Here is a 9,014-nt window from a genome sequence, read left to right on the forward strand (position 1 = left end):
GCCATCAGTACCACACAGTAGGCATGATAATGTGCTCTCACCTGTGCTGGGTCACATGCACTTTGAGTTTTCCACCACTTGTGCTCTAACCATCTGCCCAACTGCTTCATTGCTCCAACCCTTCTCAGTAAACCAAGGAGCATTCCAGGCTGTGCAAGAGGGCAGAGGGTACTCCGGAACAATTGTGCCTACAGCCCAGGTCCTCTTTGTATTCCACAGATCAACCAGGGTTGCAACAAGATAACCAACCTTGCAGACCAGACAACACTCAATAGATGTCAAGAAACCATCTTGATCCATCCACTTCCAGAGACAGACCATCCTAATCAGGCCCCCACCCTTGCAGAGCTTCTGAATCTCTGTGAGTCTCAGACTGGATGTGCGTAGGTTGTGTGTTCGTCAACAGCATTACTGAAGACTAAGGACTGATATTGTGGGAAGAATATTTTCTGTATCTTGTGAATGATTTTGGTTTTGTGGTCGTATATCTGCCTGTACACGTTATATCCAACTATCAAGTACTGTTACAAGTAAACTTTGTATTGTTAATTACCCATTCACAGCACGGTGTTATTTGGTTAATTTAACATTCACACCGTGGTCCAGTTGAATTCTATTGACTCCCTGTAAAGCAGTGTGTGGACAGCAGTTTCAAACAGCATTTGCATCTTATGCACTGCATGTGACTCGCTGTGACCATTTCAAACAGCACTGCTTCTTCTGGTAGTGCTTCAGGGTTTTTTAAATGGTCCAAACGTTAGTGCTACAGCATCAATGCACTAATATTCTGATACCATACCATATGCACAATACTATAGCAAAAATCACTATCCATTCAAAAAGAAAGTGGCGCAGTAGGGGAGAACATGGGCCCTTTTCACATGTCTTTCAAATAGCACGATACTCACGGAAGGCTGTTGGCTTCCTCGCATGATTTTTGATGCCATCTGTTTACAAAATGCCACAAAAGTGGCATCATCACTGCCTGCCTCCGTTTTGTAAATGGATGGCATCAAAAATCGCACGAAGATGCCAGCAGCCTTCTGTGAATATTGCGCTATTTTAAAGACGTGTGAAAATGGCCCATGTTAAAAATGGCTAGAAAAAAATTAAAATGTGGCACTGGCAGAAGCGCCACAAACATTTCAAACAGTGAACTGCAGTGAATCAGACTGGTTCAACCCTGTGAAAAGGTAAAAAAAATCCGTTGCTAATAGGCAACCAAACTGGTTGTGTCTGAAATGGCACAAAGAATCCACTAGCAACCAGCAACCAAAACAGTTTCCAAAGGCTGTGTGAAAAGGCCTAAACTCCGCCAGGTATTGTTCGGTCCATGACAAGGACAGCATGGAAAACTCTCCCATGCACAATCCAATGATAATTATGTAAATTCTGCACCTATTAATCTCATATGCCATGAGCATCTTTGTTCAACTACAGTATGATGAAAATAAGGAAGATATATGCATGTTTCTAGAAAGCTGTTTTTTACATGACAATTTCCATCAGTGCAACTGATTCTATAATAAGTGTTGTTACAAAAACACTTAAGACCTGGACAGACAGGGGAAAGAGTAACTTGGCATACTGATGACCAACTCATAAATAAAACTCCTTCAGATGCCAATCTGTATTGTAGAATATACTTCCAAGAAATATGATAAGGAAAACAGCTGCAAAAAGGACTAAAGTTCATTAAGTTCATGTGAGTGCCTGTTTTGGCATGGAGGAGGAATAGTTGTTGTTTGAAAGGTATTTAACCTCTGGAACTAGAAACTCTCAGGAAAAATTGCCTGGAAACCAATGACTAGCAGCTTGTCCTGTTTTAATACTTATCATTCAAAATCCCTCACATATTATCTACCCTACTATAATGAATATATTACAGTCATTAGTTTCAGGCTTATGTCCTTAACATAAGGAAATTAACAGCCCACTATGTGTTCTATAACAAGACAAACCTATTTTCTTATTAAGAAAAAAAATATTAATTTATAATTCATTATCAGCCGTTCATGGGCTCTGGAAATATAAGCAGATTTTAGAATTGTAAGGCAATATCTGTTGGTTTATTTGTGAGCACTGAGGGGAAAACCATGAAAATGTAACATAAAATATGTGAAAGAAGCATGGAATTATCAGCAGCTTCGGATGACTAGACAGCCTCATACATCATCCATAAGCATGGTAAACAGAATTTTTAGTGCAACCGCACTTCGGTTTTAACCAAGTTAAAACCTTTACACAACTAAAGCACGATCTCCCAAGTAGTCAAAGCAGAAGGAGGAGGGCGGGGAATGGGAAAAATATCCCTTGTGTATTTTCTCCATAGGCACGACACGATGTCACAGGAGACCACTTGAGAAATATAGGCACGGGAACAGAAATATAAGCAAGAGGCTCTCTGGCGCTGATATGATCGCATCTTTTAACGCTGTCACACACACACACACCGGCCGAATTTGGCTGGGCAATTTTGACATCTTCCCTTTTCATGCTCTTGTCTTCTGTTATAATGGACAACGCCGGGATTGAAACGTGTAACGCTCCCTCAGATATTTCATAAGGGTGCGAAAACTGAAAACGAAGACCTCCCCCCCCCCCGCCGCCCCGCGACCAGCCCGCCAACAACAAGCAACAGGAGGGGAGGGAGAAAAGCTGCATCGGCTGTGCGGTAGGAAGAGGAACTCTCATACATTCATTCAACCATCGACAGCCTGTTACAAGCTGCCGTCTCGCTTACTCACAGGTAGTTGGTTTCCCCAGGCTGTTTTCAGCCCCTCCCAAAAAGACTGAATTTTTTAACGACGGACACAGCAGGAGCCAAGAGGAACTGCAGGGCGCTGATTCTCCACTTCTTAAAGGGGATTTAATTTTTTTTAAAAAAAGAGCTAGAGGCTGATCACACGGGGACAGCTCATGATGAGCGTATACTTTTGCCCCTAGAAAACAGAGCGGCCGCTCTCTAGTCTTTTACATGGCTTTGAAGCAAAATTGCCCTTATCAGTAATGGCCGTCGTTTCCTTAGTCTGGGTTTGGAAGGCGTCTTGCCCCTCGTTGAAATGGCTGTCCTGGCTCATTGATTTAGCACCATTGAAGCTAAAGCAACACCCTTTGTAAAGATGGCTGATGGTGTTATTTATTTCGCCCTCTGGGGACCTGCCTTCCTTTCTACTAAAGATGCCGAGTCAGCAGGAGGCAAAGGAAATGCACAGGAGAGCAGAAAGGGGTAAAAGCCAGAACAGGCATTAAACAAATAGTGGTACCCCAAAAAACAGTGGGATGGGTTAAAGACACTGGAGAACAAGATTTGAGAAATGAAAACACTGAACTGGAATGCTTTCATTAACCCTTTCCCTGCTAAAATGCTCCCAGAACACCAGAGAACAGGCCGGAACGGCCCCTAAAGAAATCATTGGACAAAAAAACCTGTAGGAAGCATTAAAGACCCTGCAGAACAATATTTTAGAAGTGAAAATACTGAAGTGGCATGCTTTTTATTAACCCTTCCTCTGCCAAAATGCTCCCAGAACACTATGGAACAGGCTTGAACAGGCACTACAGAAATGATAGGACCACAAAAAACAGTGGGAAGCATTAAAGGCAAAGTGGTCTGGAGCTAGGCTTACAAACAATGGAGACCACACGTGCCCATAGGGAATTATGGAATACTTGCTTGTCCACAGGGAATAATGGGGACAGCAATTGCCTCTATGGAATAATGGAGACCACACTTGTCCGTAGGGAATGAGGGAAAGCTCATTTGCCCACAGGGGCAACAACTGACAGGACTGCCCATTGGTAACCATCAGAGAAACTGGAAGGACCATTGGACGTGATGAGAGCAATAAATGCCCATCAATGTGCAGCAGCTCCTTTATACATCACCGCATTGTAAAGGTGCGAGGAGAATGCAGCGTGGACCTTGCGAGCCATTCTCTAGTCCCGGGATGACACCCCAAGAATGGAATGATGGTCTGTGGGACCCAACAACCAGCTCTGGGGGCCGCCAACCCACTCCTCAGCAAAATATCCACAAAGTCCATCCCAACCTTTGCAAAGAGCAAATGTAAGATGTCATGGGCTGGGCCCGCCCAAGCTGGTAGCCCAGGTACTAACATGAAGCCAAGGAGTGTTCAAGAGTCACAAGCCGAGTCCAGTCTGTAGTCAGAGCCCAAGGTAAACACCAGGGGTGTGTCCAAGATCCAAAAAGCCAAGTCCAGTCCGTAGGTCAGAACACAAGGGTATCAAGGCAAGGTGCAGGCGAGAGCGAGATGCACGGTACCAGGAAGTGGTTGCAGGTAACTGACACATTGCTTCCACGCCTGGCAGTTGTTCCTGACTGGCTTTTATAGCCAGGCCTGATTTTCAGCCAGCTGCTGGGGCTCCATCCTGATGCTACTCATCGTCACTCTCCAGCAGCTGGCGTTGGCTCAGGAGACGAGCACTGCGCCGTCTCTCCTGCAGTTCCAGTTTCTGGCGCTGTCTGCAGCGCTCTCTAGGTGTGGGTGAGCCTGGGGGGGGGGTGGAAGCCCCTGGCTGGGCTTCCCCTGTGGTGCTGGCAGTCCCTGACTGAGCTTCCCCTGTGGTATTGGGGCTAGAGGGTGCTGGTGTCTCAGCTGCTAGCTGTGAGCTTTGATCAGCCAGCAGCTGCTGCTCCTGATTGCCGGCTTCTGCTGAGTCAGGGCTAGGGCCGTCTACACAGAACTCTTCTTCTCCTGAGGAGTCCTGGCTGGCTACACGAGGCTCCTTTCCTCCAGAGGAGACCTCACTCTCAGACTGGGCCATGACATAAGAGGTGTCTGGCCTCATAGGGAAGATCTCAAGATGCTGCTCCATATTTCACTCCACCCCCGGCCACAACCTTGCTCCCTGCATGCAGTGGTCCTCTGCCTGACTTATCAGACGCCAGAAGAGCTGTTGGAAAATGGGAGTCCTCCATGGCAACCCCCATTAGACACACACAGGCTACACTTGAAGTCCCACCCTGCTGCCTGCCGTGAACCAGAGGGAGTGAGGAGGGAGAGCGGAGCTGGCCACAGCTGGAGCATCCAATGTGCCACTGGACATATGCTCCTTTCGGCACCCCAGTCTCACAAAGGCACGGAGCCATCTGGAGCCTGCTTGAAATCACTCAACCTGTCACACCCGAGTCACAGCCCATTCACATAGCTGTGACCTGGGGGCCTCCGGCCCGCGTCCAGCAGGTGGGGCCCCCGGGAGCGGCAGCCCGTCTTTGTGGATGCTCCGTGCCTTTGTGTGATTGTGGTGCCAAAAGGAGCATATGTCCAGTGGCAAGGCCCACCCCCACCCTTAAACCCCTACCCCACCCCACTTACCTAGCCAGGCGGAAGACTGGAGCTGCTGCTACGCTGGCCAGATGGCTGGCAGAGAAGGCCTTCCCCACCATTGCTGCCACAGCCTGCCAGCGCAGCCATGTGGGCAGAAGGCCTTCCCCACCGCCACGCAGCCGCAGCTGGCACGGCCAGCTGGCTGGCAGAGAGGGCCTTCCCTCTGCTGAGCAGTCATGGCCGGCGCAGCCAGCTAGCCAGCAGAGAGGGCTGCTGCTGCCATCACCAGCAGAGGCCAGCAGGGAGGCAGGAGCACTGCCTCCTCCAGCACGGTGCCAGGTAAGTGGGGGGTGGGGGGTAAGGATAGAGAATGGGAAAGTTTAAAGGACCCTCTCCTGCCACTTGCAAGCAGCAGGGCCCTTTAAACTTCAGCTGGGAGGAGGGGGGAATTCCCGTGCCTGACAGCTGAAGTTTAAAAGACCCTGCTTCTTGTGAAAAGGCCCTTTAAACTTAACCCTCGGGGCCCCAAAGCTTCCCAAAGCATTATGAATGCTTTGGGAAGCTTTGATTTGGGATTTCCGAACTGGGGCCAGATTTGGAAATACCAAAGCTTTCTGAATTGGGCCTGATTTGGGTATTTTACCCAACGTGCAAAGAATTGAATACACCCCAAAGCATACACCCCTTGTACCTGCCCTTGACATAACATGGTCCTTGTTTTGCCTTGTGAAAATATTCATGTGCACTGGAGTTCCCCAGGTTTTAGTTTATGCTCTTGGGTTTCTAGGCTATCCCAAACATGCTAATAAAGAGTAAGATCCACTGACTTCTATAAGATTTCAGTAAACATACTTACAATAGTGCTGCACATCTCTGAATAACAACTTTTGATTTATATATTTCCCTTAAGGACAACTTAACACCCACTCAGCGCGGCTTACAAAGTGTGTAAATATTATACTTATAATAATCACCCTGTGAGGTCGGAGGGGCTGAGAGAGCTCTGAAAGAGCTGTAACTGACTCAAGGTCACACAACTGACTTCAAGAAGAGAAGTGGGGAATCAAACCCAGCTCTCCAGATTAGAGTCCTGCTGCTTTTAACCACTACACTAGAAAGAGGAAAGGAACGCATCTTAAACTTTGGTGCTTATGCATGGATATGGCCCCCAAATGCCTATGCTTTATTTCCCTTCCACATACAGCTACACTTATTCAGAAAGAAAATATTTCTGTATCAGTTGAAGCTATTCTTTAATCAGTACACCCAGACCCAGAGTGCAATTATATGTTTTAAAGTTTTAAAAAAGTGAAATGTTATCTACTCATTAAGGCACCCTATTCTGGGAATCAGTGCAGGACCAGACATTGCAGATTAAATTAGTGCAGTATATAAAATTCTGCAATAGGAGGTGCTTAGGCAATGAAAACTGGTGGAAAATGTTATTATTTATTATTATTAGCAACCTTTCCACCCCAATAGGGTCCCCAAAGTGGAGAACATAAAGTATTTCAGCATTAAAAACATTTAAACTAAATATTCAATAAAAACATATAGACGGACATAACACCAAAATCTAGAGAAGAGGACAAGATCCATTATTGGGGGTATGCTAAATAGAACAAAAAAGTCTAGACCTGCTAGTGGAAGATTACAGAAGAGGGAGACAGGCCAATCTTTCTGGGGAAAGAGTACCAAACTTTTGGTGCCACAATCAAGAAGGCCCTTTCTTGGGTTGCCACCCATCTAGCCTCAAACAGTAGGGGCACCCCAAGCAGGGCCTCCAATTATGACCAGACCAGATGGGTAGGTTCTTAAGGGAGAAGGTGGTCCTTAAGGAATGCTGGTCCTTAACTGTATAGGGCATTAGAAATCAATACCAGCACCTTGAATTGGACCCAGAAACAAACTGGCAGCCAGTGAGATGGATGACCTTTCTCAGCAGCTTTACATAGATGTTGAAAAGCATGGGGGACAAGATGGAACCTTGCAGAAGGCAATAGGCCAGAGAACAAGAGGCAGAGCAGCAGTCCTACAGCACCACACTCTGAAACCTACCTTTGAGGTAGGACCAGAAACACCAGTGCCTCCCATTCCTAATCCCAAAAGCCAGTCCTGAAGGATACCATGATCGTGTTGGGAAAAAGGTTAAAAAATAGTTTAAATTCAGAGTTGCAATGGATCTTCTTGAATCAATGGAGAGTCAGACGCTTTGTTTGCTTTTAAGAAAAGTTTACTTCTAAAGGAAAAAGGTGCATGGGTTGCTACAAAACAAAGAAATCTATCACCTACATCTTGACATTACAAAGTACAAACTTAGACTGAGTTACCATGGCTGTTATGGCTATCTTCTTCGACCCTTGGAAAAAAATCACCTGATCAATTGACTAATAGTAGTCTCTGCCAGGTTTCCCTTCCAGGTCAAAACAAACAATAGCACACTGGGTAAACACGTTAACCCCTTAATGACTGAATGTCAGACCCTGCAGCCTATATTCCAACAGATCAATGCTATTGAAAACCACCAAGAGGTCCAGGAGAATTAAGAAGGTAATAATGCAGGTCATCCACCAGGGTGGACCAGGGCTGTTTCAATCCTGTAACAGGTCTGAAACCAGATTGGAAAGGATCCAAGCAACCCACCTCATTCAGAAATCCCTGCAGTTGGGCAACCACTAATTGTTCAGTCACCTTCCTCAAGAATGGTATATTTGAGACTGGAGGGTAATAATTCAAATCTCCTAGGTCCAGGGTAGATTTCTTTAGGAGTGAACACACCACTGCCTGCTTCAAGACAAGGGTAATCATCCCCTCTCTCAGGGAAGCTTTTACTGTCTCCCTGATCCAGTCTGCCAGCTTCCCCCCACCAACAGATTTAATAGGGTTGCCAGCTTCAGGTTGGGAAATTCCTGGAGATTTTGGGGGTGGAGCCTGGAGAGGGTGGGGTTTAGGGAAGGTAGGGACCTCAACAGGATCTTATAATGCCATAGAGTCCACCCTCCAAAGCAGCCATTTTCTCCAGGGGAAGTGATGCCTGTTGGCCGGCGATCAGTTGTAATTCCGGGAGATCTCCAGCTGCTGCCTGGAGGTTGGAAACTCTAAGATTTAAGCAGCTAGGAGTGGTAAGGGTCATACATGCTGGTGGTAGGTCTCAGATTTCCAAAAATGTTGTCCACATCCTCAGACTGGAGAAACTGCAAGGTGTCTCACAAAAGTGGACAAATGCAGGTGCTATAAATACGTAAGATGCAACAACAAAAGCTGTGTAATAGCTTTTATTAGGACCAGACAAAGTACATTTGATTTGGACCAATGTCGCTACCTGCAATCTTGGTCTGTTAAAAACATGTCAGAGTAACTATGTTTTCACTCATGATGTGTTGTTTGAGGGTGTCTAAATGCAGCCCACAAGCCATACATGGTAGCCTGCCAATGACTCAATGAAGCGTTTTTGCTGTTTTGCCTAGTCCTCAAAAAGAAAAGAAAAATAGGCAGGAGTCATCGACACATCTGATACATGGGGCTTTTGAGCTTTCTTCATTTTGGTAGATGAAAGATTGTACAAATCTGTTTTACACAGGGCTTTTTTCTGGGAAAAGAGGTGGTGGAACTCAGTGGGTTGCCCTCGGAGAAAATGGTCACATGGCTGGTGGCCCCACCCCCTGATCTCCAGACAGCTTGGTGCTTGGCGGCGAGGAGGGCAATCTAAACTCCCCTCTGTCT

At 46.4% G+C, this 9,014-nt stretch overlaps 1 protein-coding gene across 1 annotated transcript in view; it reads right to left on the reverse strand.

Annotated features, from left to right (window-relative positions):
• ASRGL1 (asparaginase and isoaspartyl peptidase 1) overlaps positions 1-2,933 on the reverse strand; it is a 43,131-nt gene extending 40,198 nt beyond the window's left edge. The window contains exon 1 of the mRNA XM_055001307.1: positions 2,748-2,933. The gene's annotated coding sequence lies outside the window, so the exon portion shown is untranslated. The remainder of the gene's footprint in view (positions 1-2,747) is intronic.
• Between the last annotated feature and the right edge of the window lie 6,081 nt (positions 2,934-9,014).

Source organism: Eublepharis macularius, chromosome 1, assembly GCF_028583425.1.
Source record: "Eublepharis macularius isolate TG4126 chromosome 1, MPM_Emac_v1.0, whole genome shotgun sequence".
Taxonomy (NCBI): Eukaryota; Metazoa; Chordata; class Lepidosauria; order Squamata; family Eublepharidae; genus Eublepharis; species Eublepharis macularius.